Raw genomic sequence first — 10,000 nt, 5'->3', positions numbered from 1 at the left:
GCGAGAATCATACCCCTAGACCATCAGGCCAAGTTATCTCAATTAGATTAAAAATAAGTACAAATATACAATTTCAATATCTTTTTAAAACAGGAAATTTGTAAACAGCTAGAAAAGAGAATATTTGCCCACTTAATCTAAGAGTGCACTGAGTACGATTGGACATGACATGGGAGTTAGTAAAGCCTTAAAAGTTCACTTATTGCTTCTGCTCTTCATTTGACATCCTCTGTCCTTAATCCGCTTTTCTCTCAGTACTCACTTCAAGCCTCCCGTTCAAATCACTACCCGGCGACCCACACACATTCCCCTGTATTTCATTCCTGCTATCTTATCAGCGTACGCTACCTCCGATTTTTCTCCAGGTGTTAACAAAGTGTCAAGATACGTTGGTCCTGTATCTAGTTCACTCTACCAGGCCATAAACAACAATTCACTGCCTTGAAATGCCTCTATCATAAGAACATTACTGTCTTGGATATCTAAACTATACAAAACAATAAGTCGTTCTAATTGATTATCAACGATTATGATTTAATGTTATTCAAACGGAAGTCTTCAGAGTGAGTCGAGTCACTCCAAACGTGAGATACGTACTCCATATTCGGGTGAGTAAATCCCATCTACTGAGTCAGCAGCAGGATTTCAATGAACACATTTTGATCACGGCGCTGAACGCTCAATTGTTTCTGGATGGAATGTAATTTCAATTACTTGTCCCAGTCCCCAACTCCGTTACTGTTGCTGCTTCGGATGTTTAGAATACACAGCACAAGTAGAAAAGAAATGGATACAGGATGCACGTATTACTGAATGTATGTTTACGTTTGCAAGCATGCAAGCTGTGTGTGTGTGTGTGTGTGTGTGTGTGTGTGTGTGTGTGTGTGTGTGTGTGTGTGTGTGTGTGTGTGTGTGTGTGTGTGCACAGATAAAACATGCTATAACCTTTACACGCACTTCCGCATGTTCCGTTACAGTTAGCCTACGACTTTCACTCTTACTGAGTGAAGATGTTCATTGAGGACTTTTATAATCCTAGGTGCACATATGGATCATCTATTTATCCCTTTCTATGGAGCTTTAAGTGCTCTTTTCTTACCAAAGACCTATTTTGAGCACAATGAATAAATCATGTAGCCAACTCACTATACCAGACCCTACAATGTGCCTTCACAGACATCAGTTCACTTCTTTGAAAAAGGGAAACGCTTTGTGTCTTGTATCTATCGTAAATCAGCACACTGCACAAACTAGATATACAAAATTCAAATGACAAACGTTTTTCATGTTCAAAAATAAAGTGAACTGGCGCCTGGATTACTTATAGGATCATCTTGACACTACGAAAGCACCTGAAGAAAAATCAAAGGGGCCGTACGCTGATAAGATGCCAGGAATGAAATACAGTGGAGGGCAAATGTGGGGTAGCGCCCGGTAGAGATCTAAACTAGAGCCTTGGAGTATGTGCTGTGAGAGAAACGGATTACAAATTTAAGTCAAATGAAGACCAAAGTCCACAATTCAACTGATAAGAAAAACACTACTAATTCCCATGTGACGTTCAGTCGCACTCTTTGCACTCATTAGGGAGAGATTCTCTTCTCTAGCCGTTTATAATTCTGCAGTCTCCAAGTATAGAAAATTACATTTGGTACCTGTTTTCAGTGCTTGATTTTAACCATGGCCTGATGGTCTAGGGGTATGATTCTCGCTTAGGGTGCGAGAGGTCCCGGGTTCAAATCCCGGTCAGGCCCAGTGTTTTCTGAAAAAAATTGCTCTAAATGAAACTACATTAATTCATGATGTTCAAAATACAATAAACCCATGATAAAAAGGGACAACTTGTGTGTCATTGTGACAAATAGAAATTATCTCCACCGCAAGGACTCGAACCTTTGCATTAGCGACTGTTTATCATGGAGCAAAGACGATACCCTTGAGCCATTCATGCCATAGAAAAGGAGCACTCCGATTTACCATCACTAAGGCAAAGGTTCGAGTCCTTGCGGTGGAACTTATTTCCATCTGTCACAATGACACACAACTTGTCGGATGGCTCGCCATAATGGTCTCGGTGAAATTAGAATAGAGAATCAGCTGGCCTAGTACAGTCGGGGAACTACCAGGTCGTATATCGCGTCGTACCTTTTGTACGGCCTAGCTGCGTCAAGGCTATTTTCTTTGCATCATAATAAGCAGTCACTAATGCAAAGGTTCGAGTCCTTGCGGTAGAGCTTATTTCCATTTGTCACAATACCCCCCCACATATATATATATATATATATATATATATATATATATATATATATATATATATATTATATATATATATATATATACATGTATATACATATATGTATATATATATATATATATATACAGATATATATTTATAAAAATATATAAAAAAATATATATATATATATATATATATATCAGGTCTCCCACCGGAAATCGGACCCTAAGTTGTGCGTCTTTTACCAAAATGCTCTGATACTAACATTGCGCTATGCAGGATCTACAAGAAAATGGAAGAGCTACATATCGCGATAGTAGTGTCTTATCCATGTAGTAAAAGTCGTATAAACTGGGGTTTGAATCCCGGTGGCAGAGCTGGATCTGTTCTTTCCTTATTTCTAGTCTATTTTGAGTCCCATGAATAAATCTAGTTCTATATATAGCAATTCCTTACTGAAAACACTGGGCCTGACCGGGATTAGAACCCGGGACCTCTCGCACCCAAAGCGAGAATCATACCCCTAGACCATCAGGCCAAGCATTCATGATTCTAAGTAAAAATAAGTAGAAATATATTATTTCTATGTAGTTAAAGACTGAAGGATTATAAACGGCTAAAAAAGACAATGTTTGCCATCTTAATCTTCGAGAGAGTGCGGTGAGTACACGATTGTACATGACATGGAAGTCAGCAGTATCCTAAAAGTTCACTTATTGCTTCTGTTCTTCATTTGGCCTCCTCTGTTCTTTGTCCGCTTTTCTCTCAGTACTCACTTCAAGCCTCCCGTTCAAATCACTACCCGGCGACCCACACACATTCCCCTGTATTTCGATCTGCAATCTTATCAGCGTACGCTACCTATGAATTTTGTCCAGGTCTTTACAAAGTGTCAAGATACGCTGGTCCTGTATCTAGTTCACTCCACCAGACCAAATATGTTCCTCCATAAACGACAGTTCGCTGATTCGAAATGCCTCTAACATAAGTACATTCCTATCTTGGATATCTAATCTATACAAAACAATAAGTCGTTCTAATTGATTATCAACGATTATGATTTAATGTTATTCAAAAGAACAGAAGTTTGTAAAAGATGGAAGTCTTCAGAGTGAGTCGCGTCACTCCAAACGTGAGATACGTACTCCATATTCGGGTAAGTCCCATCTACTGAGTCAGCAGCAGGATTTCTATTAACACATTTTGATCACGGCGCTGAACGCTAAATTGTTTATGGATGGAATGTAATTTCAATTACGTGTCCCAGTCCCAACTCCGTTACTGTTGCTGCTTCGGATGTTTAGAATACACAGCACAAATAGAAAAGAAATGGATAAAGGATGCACGTATTACTGGATGTATGTTTGCGTCTGCAAGCATACAAGCTGTGTGTGTGTGTGTGTGTGTGTGTGTGTATGTGTGTGTGTGTGTGTATGTGTGTGTGTGTGTGTGTGTGTGTGTGTGTGTGTGTGTGTGTGTGTGTGTGTGTGTGTGTGTGTGTGTGTGTGTGTGTGTGTGTGTGTGTGTGTGTGTGTGTGTGTGTGTGTGTGTGTGTGTGTGTGTGTGTGTGTGTGTGTGTGTGTGTGTGTGTGTGCACAGATAAGACATGCTATATCCTTTACACGCACTTCCGCATGTTCCGTTACAGTTAGCCTACGACTTTCACACTTACTGAGTGAGAATGTTCATTGAGGACTTTTATATTCCTAGGTGCACATATGGATCATCTGTTTATCCCTTTCTAGGGAGCTTTAAGTGCTCTTTTCTTACCAAAGACCTATTTTGAGCACAATGAATAAATCATGTAGCCAACTCACTATACCAGACCCTACAATGTGCCTTCACAGACATCAGTTCACTTCTTTGAAAAAGGGAAACGCTTTGTGTCTTGTATCTATCGTAAATCAGCAAACTGCACAAACTAGATATACAAAATTCATATGACAAACGTTTTTCATGTTCAAAAATAAAGTGAACTGGCGCCTGGATTACTTATAGAATCATTTTGACACTATGAGAGCACCTGAAGAAAAATCAAAGGGGCCGTACGCTGATAAGATGCCAGGAATGAAATACAGTGGAGGGCAAATGTGGGGTAGCGCCCGGTAGAGATCTAAACTAGAGCCTTGGAGTATGTGCTGTGAGAGAAACGGATTACAAATCTAAGTCAAATGAAGACCTAAGTCCACAATTCAACTGATAAGAAAAACACTGCTAATTCCCATGTGACGTTCAGTCGTCCACTCTTTGCTCTCATTAGGAAGAGATTCTCTTCTCTAGCCGTTTATAATTCTGCAGTCTCCAAGTATAGAAAATTACATTTTGTACTTGTTTTCAATTTCATATGGCATGCATGGCCTGATGGTCTAGGGGTATGATTCTCGCTTAGGGTGCGAGAGGTCCCGGGTTCATATCCCGGTCAGGCCCAGAGTTTTCTGAAATATATTGCTCTTAATGAAATTAAATTAATTCATGGTGTTCAAAATACAATAAACCTGTGGTAAAAAGAGACAACTTGTGTGTCATTGTGACAAATAGAAATAATCTCCACCGCAAGGACTCGAACCTTTGCATTAGCGACTGCTTATCATGAAGCAAAGACGATACCCTTGAGCCATTCAGGCCATACAAAAGGAACACTCCGATTTACCATCACTAAGGCAAAGGTTCGAGTCCTTGCGATGGAACTTATTTCCATTTGTCACAATGGCAAACAACTTGTCGGATGGCTCGCCATAATGACTCGGTGAAATTAGAATAGAGACTCAGCTGGCATAGTACAGTCGGGGAACTACCAGGTCGTATATCGCGTCGTACCTTTTGTACGGCCTGGCTGCGTCAAGGCTATTGTCTTTGCATCATAAGAAGTAGTCACTAATGCAAAGGTTCGAGTCCTTGCGGTGGAGCTTATTTCCATTTGTCACAATAGCCCCCCCCCATATATATATATATATATATATATATATATATATATATATATATATATATATGTATATATATATATATATATATTATATATATATATATATATATATATATATATATATATATATATATATATATACATATATATATATATATATATATATATATATATATATATATATATATATATATATATATACATACATATATATATCAAGTCTCCCACCGGGAATCGGACCCTAAGTTGTGCGTCTTTTACCAAAATGCTCTGATACTAACATGGCGCTATGCAGGATCTACAAGAAAAATGGAAGAGCTACATATCGCGATAGTAGTGTCTTATCCATGTAGTAAAAGTTGTATAAACTGCGGTTTGAATCCCGGTGGCAGAGCTGGATGTGTTCTTTCCTTATTTCTAGTCTATTTTGAGTCCCATGAATAAATCTAGTTCTATATATAGCAATTCCTTACTGAAAACACTGGGCCTGACCGGGATTTGAACCCGGGACCTCTCGCACCCAAAGCGAGAATCATACCCCTAGACCATCAGGCCAAGCATTCATGTTTCTCTGTAAAAATAAGTAAAAATATATCATTTCTATGTAGTTAAAGACTGAAGGATTATAAACGGCTAAAAAAGACAATGTTTGCCATCTTAATCTTCGAGAGAGTGGGGTGAGTACACGATTGTACATGACATGGAAGTCAGCAGTATCCTAAAAGTTCACTTATTGCTTCTGTTCTTCATTTGGCCTCCTCTGTTCTTTGTCCGCTTTTCTCTCAGTACTCACTTCAAGCCTCCCGTTCAAATCACTACCCGGCGACCCACACACATTCCCCTGCATTTCATTCTGCGATCTTATCAGCGTACGCTACCTATGAATTTTGTCCAGGTCTTTACAAAGTGTCAAGATACGCTGGTCCTGTATCTAGTTCACTCCACCAGACCAAATATGTTCCTCCATAAACGACAGTTCGCTGATTCGAAATGCCTCTAACATAAGTACATTCCTGTCTTGGATATCTAATCTATACAAAACAATAAGTCGTTCTAATTGATTATCAACGATTATGATTTAATGTTATTCAAAAGAACAGAAGTTTGTAAAAGATGGAAGTCTTCAGAGTGAGTCGAGTCACTCCAAACGTGAGATACGTGCTCCATATTCGGGTGAGTCCCATCTACTGAGTCAGCAGCAGGATTTCAATGAACACATTTTGATCACGGCGCTGAACGCTCAATTGTTTCTGGATGGAATGTAATTTCAATTACTTGTCCCAGTCCCCAACTCCGTTACTGTTGCTGCTTCGGATGTTTAGAATACACAGCACAAGTAGAAAAGAAATGGATACAGGATGCACGTATTACTGAACGTATGTTTACGTTTACAAGCATACAAGCTGTGTGTGTGTGTGTGTGTGTGTGTGTGTGTGTGTGTGTGTGTGTGTGTGTGTGTGTGTGTGTGTGTGTGTGTGTGTGTGTGTGTGTGTGTGTGTGTGTGTGTGTGTGTGTGTGTGTGTGTGTGTGTGTGTGTGTGTGTGTGTGTGTGTGCACAGATAAAACATGCTATATCCTTTACACGCACTTCCGCATGTTCCGTTACAGTTAGCCTACGACTTTCACTCCTACTGAGTGAGGATGTTCATTGAGGACTTTTATAATCCTAGGTGCACATATGGATCATCTGTTTATCCCTTTCTATGGAGCTTTAAGTGCTCTTTTCTTACCAAAGACCTATTTTGAGCACAATGAATAAATCATGTAGCCAACTCACTATACCAGACCCTACAATGTGCCTTCACAGACATTAGTTCACTTCTTTGAAAAAGGGAAACGCTTTGTGTCTTGTATCTATCGTAAATCAGCAAACTGTACAAACTAGATATACAAAATTCAAATGACAAACGTTTTTCATGTTCAAAAATAAAGTGAACTGGCGCCTGGATTACTTATAGGATCATCTTGACACTATGAGAGCACCTGCAGAAAAATCGAAGGGGCCGTACGCTGATAAGATGCCAGGAATATAAATCAGTGGAGGGCAAATGTGGGGTAGCGCCCGGTAGAGATCTAAACTAGAGCCTTGGAGTATGTGCTGTGAGAGAAACGGATTACAAATTTAAGTCAAATGAAGACCAAAGTCCACAATTCAACTGATAAGAAAAACACTACTAATTCCCATGTGACGTTCAGTCGCACTCTTTGCACTCATTAGGGAGAGATTCTCTTCTCTAGCCGTTTATAATTCTGCAGTCTCCAAGTATAGAAAATTACATTTGGTACCTGTTTTCAGTGCTAAATTGTAACCATGGCCTGATGGTCTAGGGGTATGATTCTCGCTTAGGGTGCGAGAGGTCCCGGGTTCAAATCCCGGTCAGGCCCAGTGTTTTCTGAAAAAAATTGCTCTAAATTAAACTACATTAATTCATGATGTTCAAAATACAATAAACCCATGATAAAAAGGGACAACTTGTGTGTCATTGTAAACAAATAGAAATTATCTCCACCGCAAGGACTCGAACCTTTGCATTAGCGACTGTTTATCATGGAGCAAAGACGATACCCTTGAGCCATTCAGACCATAGAAAAGGAGCACTCCGATTTACCATCACTAAGGCAAAGGTTCGAGTCCTTGCGGTGGAACTTATTTCCATCTGTCACAATGACACACAACTTGTCGGATGGCTCGCCATAATGACTCGGTGAAATTAGAATAGAGAATCAGCTGGCCTAGTACAGTCGGGGAACTACCAGGTCGTATATCGCGTCGTACCTTTTGTACGGCCTAGCTGAGTCAAGGCTATTGTCTTTGCATCATAATAAGCAGTCACTAATGCAAAGGTTCGAGTCCTTGCGGTGGAGCTTATTTCCATTTGTCACAATACCATCCCCCCATATATATATATAAATATATATACATATATATATATATATATATATGTATATATATATATATATACACATTTATATATATATATATACACATATTTATGTATATATATATATATGTATATATATATATACATGTATATTCATATATATGTATATATATGTATATATATACATATATATATACATATATATATATATATATATATATATATATATATATATATATATCAGGTCTCCCACCGGAAATCGGACCCTAAGTTGTGCGTCTTTTACCAAAATGCTCTGATACTAACATGGCGCTATGCAGGATCTACAAGAAAATGGAAGAGCTACATATCGCGATAGTAATGTCTTATCCATGTAGTAAAAGTCGTATAAACTGGGGTTTGAATCCCGGTGGCAGAGCTGGATGTGTTCTTTCCTTATTTCTAGTCTATTTTGAGTCCCATGAATAAATCTAGTTCTATATATAGCAATTCCTTACTGAAAACACTGGGCCTGACCGGGATTTGAACCCGGGACCTCTCGCACCCAAAGCGAGAATCATACCCCTAGACCATCAGGCCAAGCCTTCGTAAGCCTAAGTAAAAATAAGTAGAAATATATTATTTCTATGCAGTTAAAGACTGAAGGATTATAAACAGCTAGAAAAGACAATGTTTGCCATCTTAATCTTCGAGAGAGTGCGGTGAGTACACGATTGTACATGACATGGAAGTCAGCAGTATCCTAAAAGTTCACTTATTGCTTCTGTTCTTCATTTGGCCTCCTCTGTTCTTTGTCCGCTTTTCTCTCAGTACTCACTTCAAGCCTCCCGTTCAAATCACTACCCGGCGACCCACACACATTCCCCTGCATTTCATTCTGCGATCTTATCAGCGTACGCTACCTATGAATTTTGTCCAGATGTTTGCAAAGTGTCAAGATACGCTGGTCCTGTATCTAGTTCACTCCACCAGGCTAAATATGTACCTCCATAAACGACAGTTCACTGATTCGAAATGCCTCTATCATAAGTACATTCCTGTCTTGGATATCTAATCTATCCAAAACAATAAGTCGTTCTAATTGATTATCAACGATTATGATTTAATGTTATTCAAATAAGCAGAAGTTTGTTTAAGATGGAAGTCTTCAGAGTGAGTCGAGTCACTCCAAACGTGAGATGCGTTCTCCATATTCGGGTGAGTAAACCCATCTACTGAGTCAGCAGCAGGATTTCAATGAACACATCTTGATCACGGCCCTGAACGCTCAATTGTTTATGGATGGAATGTAATTTCAATTACGAGTCCCAGTCCCCAACTCCGTTACTGTTGCTGCTTCAGATGTTTAGAATACACAGCACAAGTAGAAAAGAAATGGATACAGGATGCACGTATTACTGAATGTATGTTTACGTTTGCAAGCATGCAAGCTGTGTGTGTGTGTGTGTGTGTGTGTGTGTGTGTGTGTGTGTGTGTGTGTGTGTGTGTGTGTGTGTGTGTGTGTGTGTGTGTGTGTGTGTGTGTGTGTGTGTGTGTGTGTGTGTGTGTGTGTGCATGCAATATCCTTTACACGCACTTCCGCATGTTCCGTTACAGTTACGACTTTCATTCTTACTGAGTGAGGATGTTCATTGTGGAGTTTTATAATCCTAACTGCACATATGGATCATCTGTTTATCTCTTTCTGGGGAGCTTTAAGTGCTCTTTTCTTACCATAGACCTCTTTTGAGCACAATGAATAAATCATCTGGAATTTAGAGCAATTTCACAGAAAATAATAGAATTGACCGGGATTGGAACCCGGGACCTCTCGCAGTCTAAATGAGAATCATACCCCTAGGGCCAAGACAATCAGACCAAGTTAATCAAATTGTAATGAGAATAGGAACAAAATAAAAATTAACTCTTTTTACAAAATGGATGATTATAAATGTTAAAAACGAGAATGTATGCCCACAT

General features: G+C 39.2%; 7 non-coding genes across 7 annotated transcripts in view; 3 read left to right on the top strand and 4 right to left on the bottom strand.

Annotated features, from left to right (window-relative positions):
- Positions 1 to 30, bottom strand: part of TRNAP-AGG (transfer RNA proline (anticodon AGG)) — a 72-nt gene extending 42 nt beyond the window's left edge. The window contains exon 1 of the tRNA in view: positions 1 to 30. This exon is cut by the window's left edge and continues 42 nt beyond it. This is a non-coding gene — a tRNA (tRNA-Pro).
- Positions 31 to 1,682: 1,652 nt separating this feature from the next.
- TRNAP-AGG (transfer RNA proline (anticodon AGG)) lies at positions 1,683 to 1,754 on the top strand. The gene has a single exon. It is a non-coding gene; the product is annotated as a tRNA-Pro (tRNA).
- Positions 1,755 to 2,702: 948 nt separating this feature from the next.
- TRNAP-UGG (transfer RNA proline (anticodon UGG)) lies at positions 2,703 to 2,774 on the bottom strand. The gene has a single exon. It is a non-coding gene; the product is annotated as a tRNA-Pro (tRNA).
- A 1,817-nt stretch (positions 2,775 to 4,591) lies between these two features.
- On the top strand, positions 4,592 to 4,663 carry TRNAP-AGG (transfer RNA proline (anticodon AGG)). Its single transcript has one exon. It is a non-coding gene; the product is annotated as a tRNA-Pro (tRNA).
- A 979-nt stretch (positions 4,664 to 5,642) lies between these two features.
- TRNAP-UGG (transfer RNA proline (anticodon UGG)) lies at positions 5,643 to 5,714 on the bottom strand. The gene has a single exon. It is a non-coding gene; the product is annotated as a tRNA-Pro (tRNA).
- A 1,758-nt stretch (positions 5,715 to 7,472) lies between these two features.
- On the top strand, positions 7,473 to 7,544 carry TRNAP-AGG (transfer RNA proline (anticodon AGG)). Its single transcript has one exon. It is a non-coding gene; the product is annotated as a tRNA-Pro (tRNA).
- Positions 7,545 to 8,548: 1,004 nt separating this feature from the next.
- Positions 8,549 to 8,620, bottom strand: TRNAP-UGG (transfer RNA proline (anticodon UGG)). The gene has a single exon. It is a non-coding gene; the product is annotated as a tRNA-Pro (tRNA).
- Positions 8,621 to 10,000: the final 1,380 nt, after the last annotated feature.

The sequence above is a fragment of the Oratosquilla oratoria genome, chromosome 14 (genome assembly GCF_046742065.1).
Source record: "Oratosquilla oratoria isolate Oo_2021 chromosome 14, ASM4674206v1, whole genome shotgun sequence".
NCBI lineage: Eukaryota > Metazoa > Arthropoda > Malacostraca > Stomatopoda > Squillidae > Oratosquilla > Oratosquilla oratoria.
The sequence above is the reverse complement of the archived record's forward strand: the minus strand, read 5'-3'. Positions and strand labels throughout refer to the sequence as shown.